The 13,166-nt window shown below is 48.9% G+C and overlaps 1 protein-coding gene across 1 annotated transcript in view; it reads left to right on the plus strand.

Moving 5' to 3' along the window:
- TDRD1 (tudor domain containing 1) overlaps positions 1-13,166 on the plus strand; it is a 102,849-nt gene that overhangs the window by 49,622 nt on the left and 40,061 nt on the right. The window lies entirely within an intron of this gene.

The following is a 13,166-nucleotide window of genomic DNA, read 5'->3' on the forward strand; positions in this document are numbered from 1 at the left end:
AGACGGATTGCATCGTCAATCCGTCTTGGTCATAATTTGATGTTGATATGGGCGAAGAAAATTGAGAAGGGACCATATCAACATCAAATTATGACCAAGACGGATTGACGATGCAATCGGATTGCATCGTCAAGGTAGCCTGGAAGAAAAAAGAGAGCCTCAGATGGTGGACTGTGACCGCCAACCTGCGTCAAGGCAAGTCGTTCCTCACTCCTCAGAGGATACAACTATTCACGGACGCCAGTCTGTCAGGTTGGGGAGCGGCCTTGGACGGATGTCCAGCGCAAGGCACCTGGTCCACAGAAGAATCCCGCCTTCCCATCAATCTACTAGAAATCAGGGCGATCTGCCTAGTGTTACTCCACTTCGCCAGTTCGATTTTAGACAAACACATACTGATCAGGACAGACAACGTATCCGCCAAGTCGTACCTGAACAAACAGGGGGGCTCGAGGTCACCCAGACTGCACAAAGAGGCGATGAGGATCATCTCGTGGGCGGAGACGCACCTAGCCTCGCTTCAGGCAGAGCATATCAAGGGAACAGAAAACCTACAGGCAGATTGGCTGAGCTGACAGACCATCCAACCGGGGGAGTGGACACTCAAACAGGAGATATTCCACCTGATCACAGACAGACTCGGTTTTCCAGTGATGGACTTATTCGCGACTCACTTGAATCGACAGACCCCACGATTCCTATCGAGGTTTTTTCATCCCCTGGCAGACGGGATCGATGCTCTAACGTCGCCGTGGCCGGAGGGTCTCTTGTATGCCTTTCCTCCTCTACCAGTCCTTCCAAAGTTGCTGCGGAGGATTGCGGACAAGGCTGTGGAAGTAATAGTGATCGCACCGTGGTGGCCCAGGAGACCCTGGTTTTCGTCCCTACGATCACTGGCAGTGCTACCTCCCTTCCGACTTCCAGTCACTCCAGACTTGCTTCATCAAGGACCGATTCTCCATCCCGACCCGGAATAGATGTGTCTGACCGCCTGGAAATTGAGAGGCACTGCTTATCCAGCTTAGGGTATTCTGCGCAAGTGATTCAAACGATACTTTCTTCCAGGAAGAAATCTACAGCGAGGATATATAATACCTCTTGGAAAGCCTTCGTTAGATGGGCCAGAAGAAAAAAGGTCAATCATCTACGTCCACAACTAAACTCGATTACCGAGACCTTAAGGAGGTCAGATTTTTTGTTTGTCAACTCATGCCCACCGCAAATGGGCAAGAGAATGTCGAAGGCCACAATTGGTAGGAGCATCCGCATGTGTATAGTGGAAGCCTACAAGGCATGCAACAGGGATATCCCTCAGGGCATTACAGCACACTCCATTAGAAGCGCAGCGACAAATGCCGCTCTCCACAACAATGCTTCAGTGGAAGAAATCTGCAGAGCTGCGACCTGGTCGAACATCTCCACCTTCGTTAAGCATTACAAGTTGAACCTCTACGATTCAGCCGATGCTGCATTCGGAAGACGAGTTCTACAACATGTGATGCAAGACAAGGATCTTGGCCCCAACCCATAGAGAGTAACTGCTTTGGGAGCACCCAAGATGTCCTCCTGCCTCAGAGGGAGAACGGACCTTTGGACATTTACCGTGAAGGGTCCTTCTCCTCTGAGGACAGGAGGACATCTTGCCCTCCCTGGATCACTCGTCCTTGCTATCTCATTTCTATTTCACACTGGTTCTACACCGTTCCGACTTATCTATGTTATCACTGTGTTCTCCATGATTTGAGTTACTAGTTATATTTGTTCTGTTTACTGAATTTTCTCAGTGCTTGTGTCCCCTCTTAGTAGGGCTTTCTAGTGTTTAGAGCTGTGTGGTTAATTGCTTCCTTCTACTGCTATTGGAGTCACCCGAACCGGAGAACAGGGTGTTCCAGGCGCCAACAGGAAGAGGAAGAAAGAAAATTCAACTTCCTGCCTCCCTGATTGGGCAAAGGGAAACACCCAAGATGTCCTCCTGTCCTCAGAGGAGAAGGACCCTTCACAGTAAGTGTCCAAAGGTCTGTTCTACAAAATGGAATGTGCCGCCGGTGATGCAGAGATCGTCATGGCCATATGCCTTACCCACTCAACAGGTTCCGAATTGGCAGGACTTCCTGGCCTGGCTTCAGTCTGCAGCCCTCCTTCCTCCGATTCCGACAACGGTTCCACCACCGGTTTCGATTCCTGATCCGATGGGAACCCAGCCACCTACATTGATCCAGTTACTTCCTGGCCCAATTACTTCATCTCTGGGCTCGCATGAGTTTCGTGGACATTCCCCTGGTTTCTCAGAAGGCTCCAACAAGGGCAATGACAGAGCATCTCACCATTCAGAATCGCTCTCGGATCCAGCTTCAGATCCGGCCCTGGAGGAGGCCGTAGGAGACAGTTCATCAGTCTCACCTACTGAGGACTCTTGACTATTTGCTGAGCGGATGCTCCAGATGGCTTGAGCCCTGGATCTGGATGTTTTGACTGCCACTCTGAAGCGAAAGAGCAAAGTTCTACAAGCCCTCTACTCGACCTCCCGGGGCTTGGTAGCTTTTCTTCCATTGGAGGACCTGCTTGACATTGCGCACGCTGTCTGGGGGAAGCCTGCATTGTCACCTGCGACATCCCGTAAGTTAGAAAATACTTACGAGCTTCAACAAAAGGATTGTGCATTCCTTTTTACACACCCGCATCCGTCCTCGCTCGTCACTGAGGAGGTCCAGTCATGTAATCACTACAGATTTCATTCCTCATCTGTTGACAAGGAAGGACATAAACTGGATACATTGGGGTGCAAGGTGTACTCTTCAGTGGCCCTTGAATTCCGTATAGCTAACTACCGAGCGATCATGGGGTCGTACAATTTGTTTTTGTGGGAGCGCTTATCAAACTACACCAGTGACCTCCCAGAACAATGCAAGGCCCTCATCAGAGTTCTCCAAGGTGAAGCCACTAGGCTGGCTAAACAACAGATGGCGGTGGGACAACATGCAGCCGATTGTTCAGCCAGAACCATGGCCTCGGCGATAGTTCTCCGTCAGCACTCATGATTGTGCTCCACAGCACTTCCTCAGGAAAAGCACAGTAAAATTGAGGATTTCCCTTTTGAGGGCTCATCATTGTTCTCTGAACGCATGGATGAGTCACTGCAACAAATGAAGAAAAACTACCAAACTACTCGTTCATTGGGAGTTATTGCTCCGCAACAACATCAACAGCACCAACAATATGCTGGAAAACAACGTTATCAGAACTGTCTGCCTTACCTGAACCATACGAGGTATACTTACCATCCATATCAACCTTACCAACAATGATCTTATTCCAGTTATTCCCGCACTGGATCAAGGAGATCGAACAAGCCCAGGCCTAGGAAAAACCAACCTGCCTCGCCAAAGTCGTGGCAAGGACAAAAGCCCCTTTTCTGACTATCCGTTCAACAACCACAGGCCCCTTTTTCAGGGATCGGCTATCTCTGTTTGCTCACCATTGGGCCGCAGTTTCATCGGACTCTTGGGTCCTACAAGTTATCCGTTGCGGTTACCATTTACATTTTAAAGAGTTACCCCAGTTGTCTTTGCCTAGCAATGTTTCCAGGTGCCTAGTTCAGACCCTCTATCCTGTTGTGGAGGAGCTCCTTTCTAAGGGTGCAATCCAAAGACTCTCATCAGAGGACTCCCCTTGGGGCTTTTTCTCCAGATATTTTCCTGTTGAAAAGAAAGATGGGGGTTTTCGGCCCATTTTGGACCTCCATCAGTTGAATATGTTCATTAAAACAGAAAAGTTTAGAATTTTAACCCTGTCCAGTGTCTTGCAATACTTAACACCTGGTAGCTGGTTTGCTGTTGTTGATCTGAAGGATGCCTACTTTCATATCGCCATACACCCTGATCATAGGAAATACCTTAGGTTCTACTTTTAGGGCGAAATTTTCCAGTACTCGGACCTCCCATTTGGCCTATCTTCTGCTCCATGTGTATTCACAAAATGCATGGCAGTGGTTATAGTACACTTAAGATCTCGTGGATGCTCAATCTACCCTTATTTGGATGACTGGTTATTAGTTGCCCAATCACGTGACCTTCTCCTAGGACACATTGATATTACCATACAGACCATGTTCAACCTCGGCTTGGTTGTCAATTGGAAGAAATCTTCCTTAGTTCCCAGTCAAACTATGCAACTTTTGGGGCCAGACTGGATGCCATAGTGGGAAAATCCTTTCTACCCTTAGACAGGGCCAGGGCTATCCAGTGTATGGTTGCTAGCTGTAGGAGCAAACATTTTCAGCCCGCCATAGTTATCTCACGGCTCCTTGGACTTATGGCTTCTACAACCTTTTGTTGTAGAAGGTACCTTCTAGTACCTTTTGCTCGCCTCCATATGAGGTCACTCCAGAATTGGTTCTTGAGACATTTTGATCCTCTTACAGAACCACAAAGGAAAAGGCTCTCTATCCCCAGGATTATAGTCAAATCCCTTGACTGGTGGTTTGAGGAAGGCAACCTCCTGAGGGTCATGTGTTTTGGAATCCCATTACATCTCCATCACTACAGATGCCTCATTTTCAGGCCGGGGGGCTCACTGGGGAATCATTCATGCAGGGTATCTGGTCAAGGGCTGAGCGTGCTGTGCATATAAATGTATTCGAATTGAGGGCAATTAGATACTCCCTTGCTCCTTTTACAGATCTCGTTTGCAACAAACAGGTACAGGTGAACATGGACAACACAACGTCCCTCCACTATGCCAACAAACAAGAGGGAATGGTTTCACTGACTCTGCACAGAAGCAACAGAACTGTGGCGTTGGGCCATCTAGAACAACACCTTCCCCCAGGCCATACACATAGCAGGGACGGCAAATGGCAGAGCAGACTCCCTCAGCAGGATATTCAAACCGCACTACGAGTGGTCCATCAACCCTACCTACCTATACCCCATATTCAAGGAATGGGGAACACCCCAGGTGGACCTGTTCACTACCTTAGAGAATACCAAGGCTCATGCTTTCTGTTCTCTGGGGGGCACGGACCCAAATTCTCTGGAGGACACCTTCCAGGTCCTGTAGGAGGGGAATCTTTTCTATGCCTTTGCACTTGTTCCTTTGATCCCCAAGGTCCTTGGCAGAATTTGACACTACAGGTCATATTGCATCCTAATGGTACCGTTCTGGCCACGCAGAGACTGGTTCCCATCATTGTGGAACCTGTCACGGGGTTTGTTTATCCACCTACCAGAAGCCTCAGACCTCCTTCACAGGAGCCAGGTACTACACCACGATGTCACGGTACTCAAGCTTACAGCATAGCTCCTATAACACCCTTTTCTAAGGAAGTGACCACGATTATGTTGAATGCCCAAAAAGCATCTACTGGATCTTATGGCCATAAGTGGACACGTTTCTCTAGATGAGTTGCCAGGACGCCCTTCTCCCTATATTCCTGCCCATTCGCAATTACGTTAGAGTACCTCCTCTCCTTACTGAAGGAGGGAATGGCTGCCTCCTCGATTAAGGTGCACCTTACAGCCATTTCTACCTTTCATGAAACCATTGATGGCAAGACGGTGTTCTCACACCATGCCTCTAAGCAATTTCTCAAACGAGTACATAACATTTTCCCCCCTAGATGCCCCCCTTTGCCCCCAGTGGAGCCTCTCCTTGGTCCTAGGGCAGCTTATGTTGGCACCTTTTGAAACTCTTGCTTCTTGCGATATAAATGTCTTATCCTGGAAAGTAGCACTTCTGGTGGCTGTCACTTCTTTGAAGAGGGTGGAGGAACTCAGTGCCCTCATTGACCCCCCCCCCCATTTCTCCAGTTTTTTGATGGGAAAGTAATACTTTACCCTAGTTTGGAGTTTCTTCCAAAAGTCGTTTCCAAGTTTCACTTACAACAGAAGGTCATTCTCCCTGTGCTTTTCCCCAATCCATCTTCTGATTTGGAACACGCTATTCACAAACTTGATGTGAAGAGAGCGCTCCTGTACTACATACATAGGACCAAATCTTTCCATAGTTCCAAGAGTTTGTTCGTTACACAGATCCTAGCAAAGGCCTCCCAGTAGCTAACCAATCCCTCTCACGATGGATTGTAGCTGCAGTTAGACGTCATTATGCAATTGCCAAGGTTCCCTGTCCTGTAACCATTAGAGCTCACTCTACCAGAGCACAATCAGCTTCATCTGCATTTCCCCGAGGGACTCCCCTGCAGAACATCTGCCAGGCAGCAACCTGGTCATTGGTGGATATGTTCATTTGTCACTATTCAATGGATGTCAATGCCAGGAGAGATGCCGCAGTGGGAACTGCTGTTCTGCGGTCCATTTTGACCTGAACAGCTCATACCCTCGTCCATTGGTGAGTAGCTTGCTACACTCCCAATGTGGGACTGCACTGAAGACCGATGACAAAAACAGTGTTGCGTATACCTGTAACTGTTGTTCATCCTGTGCAGTCCCACATGGGACTGCGCACGCGCAGGCCTGCCGATCTCGGAGATTTTTTACAGCTCTGAGCCACTAGGGGGCACCCTTGCCGCTTATTGCGCATGCGCGGCTGCTTTTCCTGCCGAAAACGGCTCCTAGGAGGCGGGGCGCCCCCGACGTACCCTCAGTTCCTCTTTTGCCGCCGACTGAAGAGGTTCTTCTGGCTCTGTTGAGAGTGTCTTCTGCTTTCGAGATGTCGGACAAGGCCTTATTCAAGAGGTGTTCGACTTGTGACCGAAAAATGACCAAGTTGGATGGTCATGCTGAGTGCCTGTACTGCCTGGGAGAAACCCACAATCCACAGGCTTGTAAGTACTGCCGCACCTTCACTTCAAAGGCCAGGGCAGAATGCTCGGGGAGGCTTCAGGCTTATTTGTGGCGTCGAGCTATGGCGGTGACCGACACTGTTTCGAAGGGCAAGTCGCCCGCGGCAAAAAAATCGTCCACTCCAACTTTGAAGTCGTCGGGGAAGTCTCCACGCTCCCGCCAATCCCTGGCTTCCACCGTTTCCAGGCCTTCGAGCCCGACGCTTGTGGTTCGGAGCCCTTCGACTCCGACGGTTCCTGCCCCGTCGGATCCAACGTTGGAGTCGAGACCTGCTGCAGAACCGGCTGGTTCCAGCACTGAAGGCTCCCTTAGGAAGGAGTGTCTTACTGCTCCTTCGGAACCGATGACTCCTCGAAGCGGATCGGTGTCAGAACGTATACCTTCGGATTCGATCGCCCCCTCTTCCTCAGACAAGAAGAAGAAGAGGAAGAAGAAGCACACGTCCAAGTCCAACAGACAGGTGCTGGAAAGTGTACTTACCCCACAATCTGAGGGTACACACCGATCCAACACTTCTCCGAATCGAATCGTCGGATCCGGGGATGCTTCTTCTCCGAGGAGAACCCCTGCGTCCCGTAGATCCCCTGAGTCTGACGTCATTATGCTGGATAGACCATTAACCCCCTCTGGGGTTCACCGTTCACCTTCCCGTGACTCCTGGTCTTCACGTTCTTCTAGGGGCCGTCCGTCTCATCGTTCGGACAGGTATAGCCCGTATTCGTACAGACGTCGATACAGGGAAACCTCTTATGGTTCCGATCATCATCGGAGTCGACGCTCCCGCTCTCCTTCGTTTCGAGAGGTGTCCATGGAGGGTTTCACTCGATCCCCGTTTCCTTCTGATGCGGAATATGATGAGCACCTCGCTGCTGCTCGGTCCTACTATTCTCCACCCTCCGATTCTCCTGACCAAACGATCGGCCCTTCAGAGGAAGCATCTCCCACGGAGGACTTTCGTGCCTACAGTGAGTTACTTCAGAGGATGGCTAAGGCCCTTGAGATAGATGTGGTCTCCTCGGAACCACGCTCCAAGTATAAGATCCTAAAACATATGTACTCCGGGTCCACGCCAACCATTGCCTTCCCCATGATTGAAGGCTTCGTTGAGCTCCTGGATGGTCTCAATTTGAAACCAGCTTCTACCCCTGCAACTAACAAGAAAGTTGAGAACTTGTATCGAGTGAAGGATGAGCATTGTCAGTTCCTGTCCCTTCACCCACTGCCTTCTTCCCTTGTTACTGAGGATATGCAGGCGAAGCCTAAACTGGGGTCTCTGTCGGTGCCTTCCGACAAGGACAGTAGAAAAATTGAATCTCTAGCCAGGAAGGTCTACGCTTCTTCAGCCTTTGGCATTAAAATTGCTAACTTTGCAGCCATGATGTCCGCTTATCAGCTACTTCTATGGACGAAGGTGGCCACCTTTGTCCCTCAACTACATAAGGACCAAAGAATTTTCCTCAGAGTGATACAGGAGGAAGCTGTCCGGTTGTCACGACACCAGATTACTGTCAGTAGGAACATAGCGGATACCTCTGCCAGAGCTCTCCTTTCTGCTCTAGTCTTGAGAAGGTTCGCGTGGCTTAGAACAACAGCTCTACCTCCCGAAACACAATCCAAGGTGGAAGATCTCCCATTTGAGGGGCAACATTTGTTTTCTAAAAAGACGGACGAATACTTATCCAAAAAACGTAAGGACAGGCTGACGGCCCGTTCCTACGGAGTGTCTCACCAACAACAGTCGGGTCGCCTGCAATACAAGCCCTACTCTAGGTATTGGCAGCAACGTTATCATCCGTATTATGCTTACGGCTCCCAACAGCAGCAGCGTCTGTATCAGACCCCACAACCCTCTTTCCAGAGGAGGAGGCAAGGTGTCAAGAACAGGCATAACAATAATCAACATCAGCCCAAGGACTCTGGGCAGACTCAGAAACAGTTTTGAAAATTACAGGGCCCTGATTCTCACTTTGGGGACAGGCTAGCTGTCTTTTTTGCTGAATGGTGTACGATTACATCGGATGCATGGGTTTTGGATGTAGTTAAAAATGGTTATAAAATTGAGTTTGTTCAGTGGCCCAGTCTCTCGTGCCCTAATTTTTCATCTCAGTCCCCACAACCTGGAGTGGTTTCTGAGCTGTCTGCTTTATTATCTAAAGGGGCTATTGAAGAAGTGTCTCCTTCTTCTCATCCCCTAGGTTTCTACTCTAACCTTTTTTTGGTCGAGAAAAAGGATGGCGGTCTTCGCCCCATCCTGGATCTCCGGAAGCTGAATAGGTCCATCAGGGTTCAGAAATTTAAGATGACCACATTGCAGTTAGCGTTGTCTCTTCTACCCCCCAATTCTTGGTTTGGAGTATTGGATCTTAAAGATGCCTACTTCCATATCTCTATTTTTCCTGAACATAGGAAATGCCTCCGTTTTACCTACGGTTCTAGGGTTTTTCAGTACCGTGTTCTCCCCTTCGGGTTATCTACAGCCCCTAGTGTGTTTACTAAGTGTGTGGCAGTAGTAATTGCCTTCCTTAGGACACAGGGCTGCTGCATTTTTCCGTATCTTGATGACTGGCTCTTAGTTGGCCATTCGGAGGACGATGTTTCCTCTCAAATCTCGATCACATTGGCTACCTGCCTGAAGCTGGGCCTCTTTGTGAATCAAAAGAAATCCAAACTCACCCCGACTAGGGTCATCCAATTTATTGGGGCTGTTCTTGATGGTGATCGAAACTTTGGTTCCTTACCCCAGGATAGGGCTTTTAAGATTAAGGCCCTTGTCAGGAAGTTTAAGAGGAGTAGGTTCCAACCTGCCAGACTTATTCAAGTTTTGTTAGGATATATGGCCTCTTGTACAGCTGTGGTTTCTCTAGCTAGGCTATGTATGAGGCCACTTCAGCTTTGGTTTTCAAAGGCCCTTCACCCCGAAAGGGACTCCCAATGAAAGAAATTGAGTGTCCCCCATAAGGTCCTTTCCTCTCTAGATTGGTGGTTGCAGGACCCTAACCTTTTGGGGTGTGTGGTCTTTGGGTACAGACAGCCTGATATTACAGTCACTACTGATGCCTCTAATTTGGGATGGGGTGCTCACTGCCAGGGACTATTCGCCCATGGTTTGTGGGATGAGTCTGAGGTGGAAAAGCATATTAATTTTCTTGAGTTAAGGGCAGTTTATTATGCATTACTGGCCTTTTCAGACCTGGTTTGCAATAAGACAGTACAAATTTTGATGGATAATACCACGACTTATGTTTTATTTGAATAAACAAGGAGGCACGTTGTCTAACGTGTTATGTACAGAGGTTTTAAAAATTTGGACTTGGGCCATTGACCATTCGGTCTGGCTGATAGCTGTTCATATTCTGGGCGTGGACAATGTCACAGCTGACCGCCTTAGCAGATTGGAGGGGGACACTCATGAGTGGTCTCTTCACGACAAATATTTACATCCTGTCTTTACAGAGTGGGGTGCCCCAGAACTAGACCTCTTCGCTTCAGAAGAGAACTGCAAGACTCCCCAGTACTGTTCCAGAGGAGGCGTCGGCCTCGAGTCTCTTAGGGATGCGTTTCAGTTAACTTGGTCAGGCCCCCTTTTCTACATATTTCCCCCGTTTCCCTTTTTAACCAGGGTAGTTTCCAAGATACAGGTGGACAAGACGTCAGCCATTTTAGTTACCCCATATTGGCCGAGACAACCATGGTTCTATGCCATTCTGGGACTTCACAAGGGGATGTATCGGTTCCCGGATCAGCCGGATCTCCTGTCGTTTCGAGGGGTCCTACATCACAGAGTACATTCACTCAAACTGACGGTGTGGCTGATTCTTCAGTACGAGGATTTTCCACGGATGTGATGCATGTCCTCCAAAATGCCCGTCGTCTTTCTACTCGACAGTCATATTCCCTGAAATGGAATAAATTTTCTGACTGGTGCAGAGACAGAGGGGTTGATCCTGTTTTTTCCTCCCTCTCTGAGATTCTGGAATTTTTGTGGGGTTTTAAACAGTCTGGCTTGGCTAACTCTTCTGTTAAGGTGTACTTGGCTGCTATGTCAGCCTTTCACCCTCCTATCGATAATAAGACTGTTTTTTCCCATTACATGTCTAAATTATTTTTGAAAGGGCTCAATAATTTGTTTCCTCCGGTTTGTGTGTTAGTTCCGCAGTGGTCCCTACCCCTGGTGTTGACAAGGCTCCTTTCCAAACCGTTTGAGCCTTTGGCTACATGCCCTTTGGGTCTACTTTCCTTTAAAGTAGTCTTTTTGGTTGCTATCACCTCTGCCAGGAGGGTGGGTGAGCTGGCGGCTCTATGTTGTGACCCTCCCTTGCTTAAGTATTCATCCAGATAAGGTAGTCCTTCAGACTAAGATTGAGTTTTTGCCTAAAGTGGTATCGAAATTTCATTTGGCGCAGGAAATTGTTTTGCCTGTATTTTTAAGGACTTTTCCTCCGAGGCAGAGCGATCCCTTCATACCTTGGATGTGCGGAGGGCTCTCCTTTTTTTATTTGGATAGTGTAAAGCTTTTCCGGAGGGACTCTCATCTTTTTGTTTGCTTTGCGGGCCCCAAGAAGGGTATGAGAGCTAATTCTCAGACTTTGGCCCATTGGGTGGTGCAAGCTATTCCATTGAGTTACAAATGTGCTAACTTTCCTTGTCCGTTGGAGGTACATGCTCACTCCACTAATTCTCAAGCGTCTTCGGCTGCCCTCCTCAGAGGGGTCCCGATGCAGGACATCTGTAAAGCAGCGACGTGGGCATCTCCGGATACGTTTGTGAGGCATTACACTTTGGACGTCCTGGATAGGAAGGAGACGGCAGTTGGAACAGCCGTGCTGCAATCAGTCTTCCTGTCCTGATGTGCCTCTGCCTACCACCCAGGTATTTAAGCTTTGGAATCTCCCATGTGGGACTGCACAGGAAGACCGCCGATGAAAAACAGTGTTTCATACCTGTAACTGTTGTTCATCTAGGTCTTCCGTGCAGTAACACATACCCTTCCTCCTTCCCCGCTAATTCTCTTGGTACTTACCTTGCAGTCGGCGGCGAAAGAGGATCCGAGGGTACGTCGGGGGCGCCCCGCCTCTTAGGAGCCGTTTTCGGCGGGAAAAGCGGCCGCGCATGCGCAATAAGCGGCAAGGGCGCCCCCTAGTGGCTCAGAGCTGTAAAAAATCTCCGAGATCGGCAGGCCTGCGCGTGTGCAGTCCCATGTGTTACTGCACAGACGACCTAGATGAACAACAGTTACAGGTATGAAACACTGTTTTTCGTCTAGGTCTTCGTGAAAGCACACATTCCCTCCCTCCTATCCCGCTGTGAGCGTCTCTGATCTTACGGTGGCTTAGGAACTGAGGGAAGAAGGGTAGTTCTGCCCAGCGATACCAACTTAGGTGGGAATGCTCTGTGCAGGCATGTTGCCGGGACGGAGCACCCTCTAGCGTTTGAGAGCTTGAAAATCATTCCGATGGCTGGCCCTGTGCATGCGCAGTCCCAGTGTGTACCTGCACGAAGACCGAGACGAACAACAGTTACAGGTATATGCAACACTGTTTTCTCACATCATACCCTGCCTAGAGCTCATCAAGACCAGAAGCGTGCCTGGAATTTCCCAAGACATCAGTCTCGCAGGAGTCTTTTTCAGGCCAGGTTAAACAGACGCCAAGCGGCTTGTGGAGAGAGAGACAACCCAAGCAGCAAGGGGCAGAAATCTTGATTTGCTAGAAGCTCTGGTGGGAGGACAGTTGCTTCTCTTTCAACTGACCTGGCTCAATTCCAAGGCAGATGCCTGGACCAGAGGAATGGTGTCCAAGGGATACTCAGTAGAATTCAACTCCTTTCCACCAGAACAATTCATAGCCTCTCCTCTCAGGAAAAATCCATACAGTACTCTATTACACTCAAAGCTGTTCATCATCTTTTAGATATCAGGGCAGAAGAGCCAGTACCACCCAACGAAAAAGGCAGGGGTGTATATTTGATATTTTTCACGGTACCCAAGAAAAGCGGGGATTGGGGGGGCTCTATCCTGGACCTCAAATACGTGAATTGGCACATCAGGCTACCCCACTTCCATATGAAGACCCTTCAATCAATCACAGAAGCACTACAACAGAGAGAGTTCTTGACATCTATGTACTTGACAGAATCCTACCTGCATTTACTGATCACCCCAGCTCATCAACAGTACTTGAGATTCTGTGTGGACAAACAACACTTCCAGTTCAGAACCATGCCTTTTGGACTTTACATGGCTCCAAGAGTATTTTCCAAACTGCTGATCATACCGAGTGGTCAGACTCGGAGTTGGATCTCCACCTCCACCCCATATGGTCCAATTCAAAGGAAAAATCAATCAAGGACACCATGTTCACAATACAG

The sequence above is a fragment of the Eublepharis macularius genome, chromosome 6 (assembly GCF_028583425.1).
Source record: "Eublepharis macularius isolate TG4126 chromosome 6, MPM_Emac_v1.0, whole genome shotgun sequence".
NCBI classification, from domain to species: domain Eukaryota; kingdom Metazoa; phylum Chordata; class Lepidosauria; order Squamata; family Eublepharidae; genus Eublepharis; species Eublepharis macularius.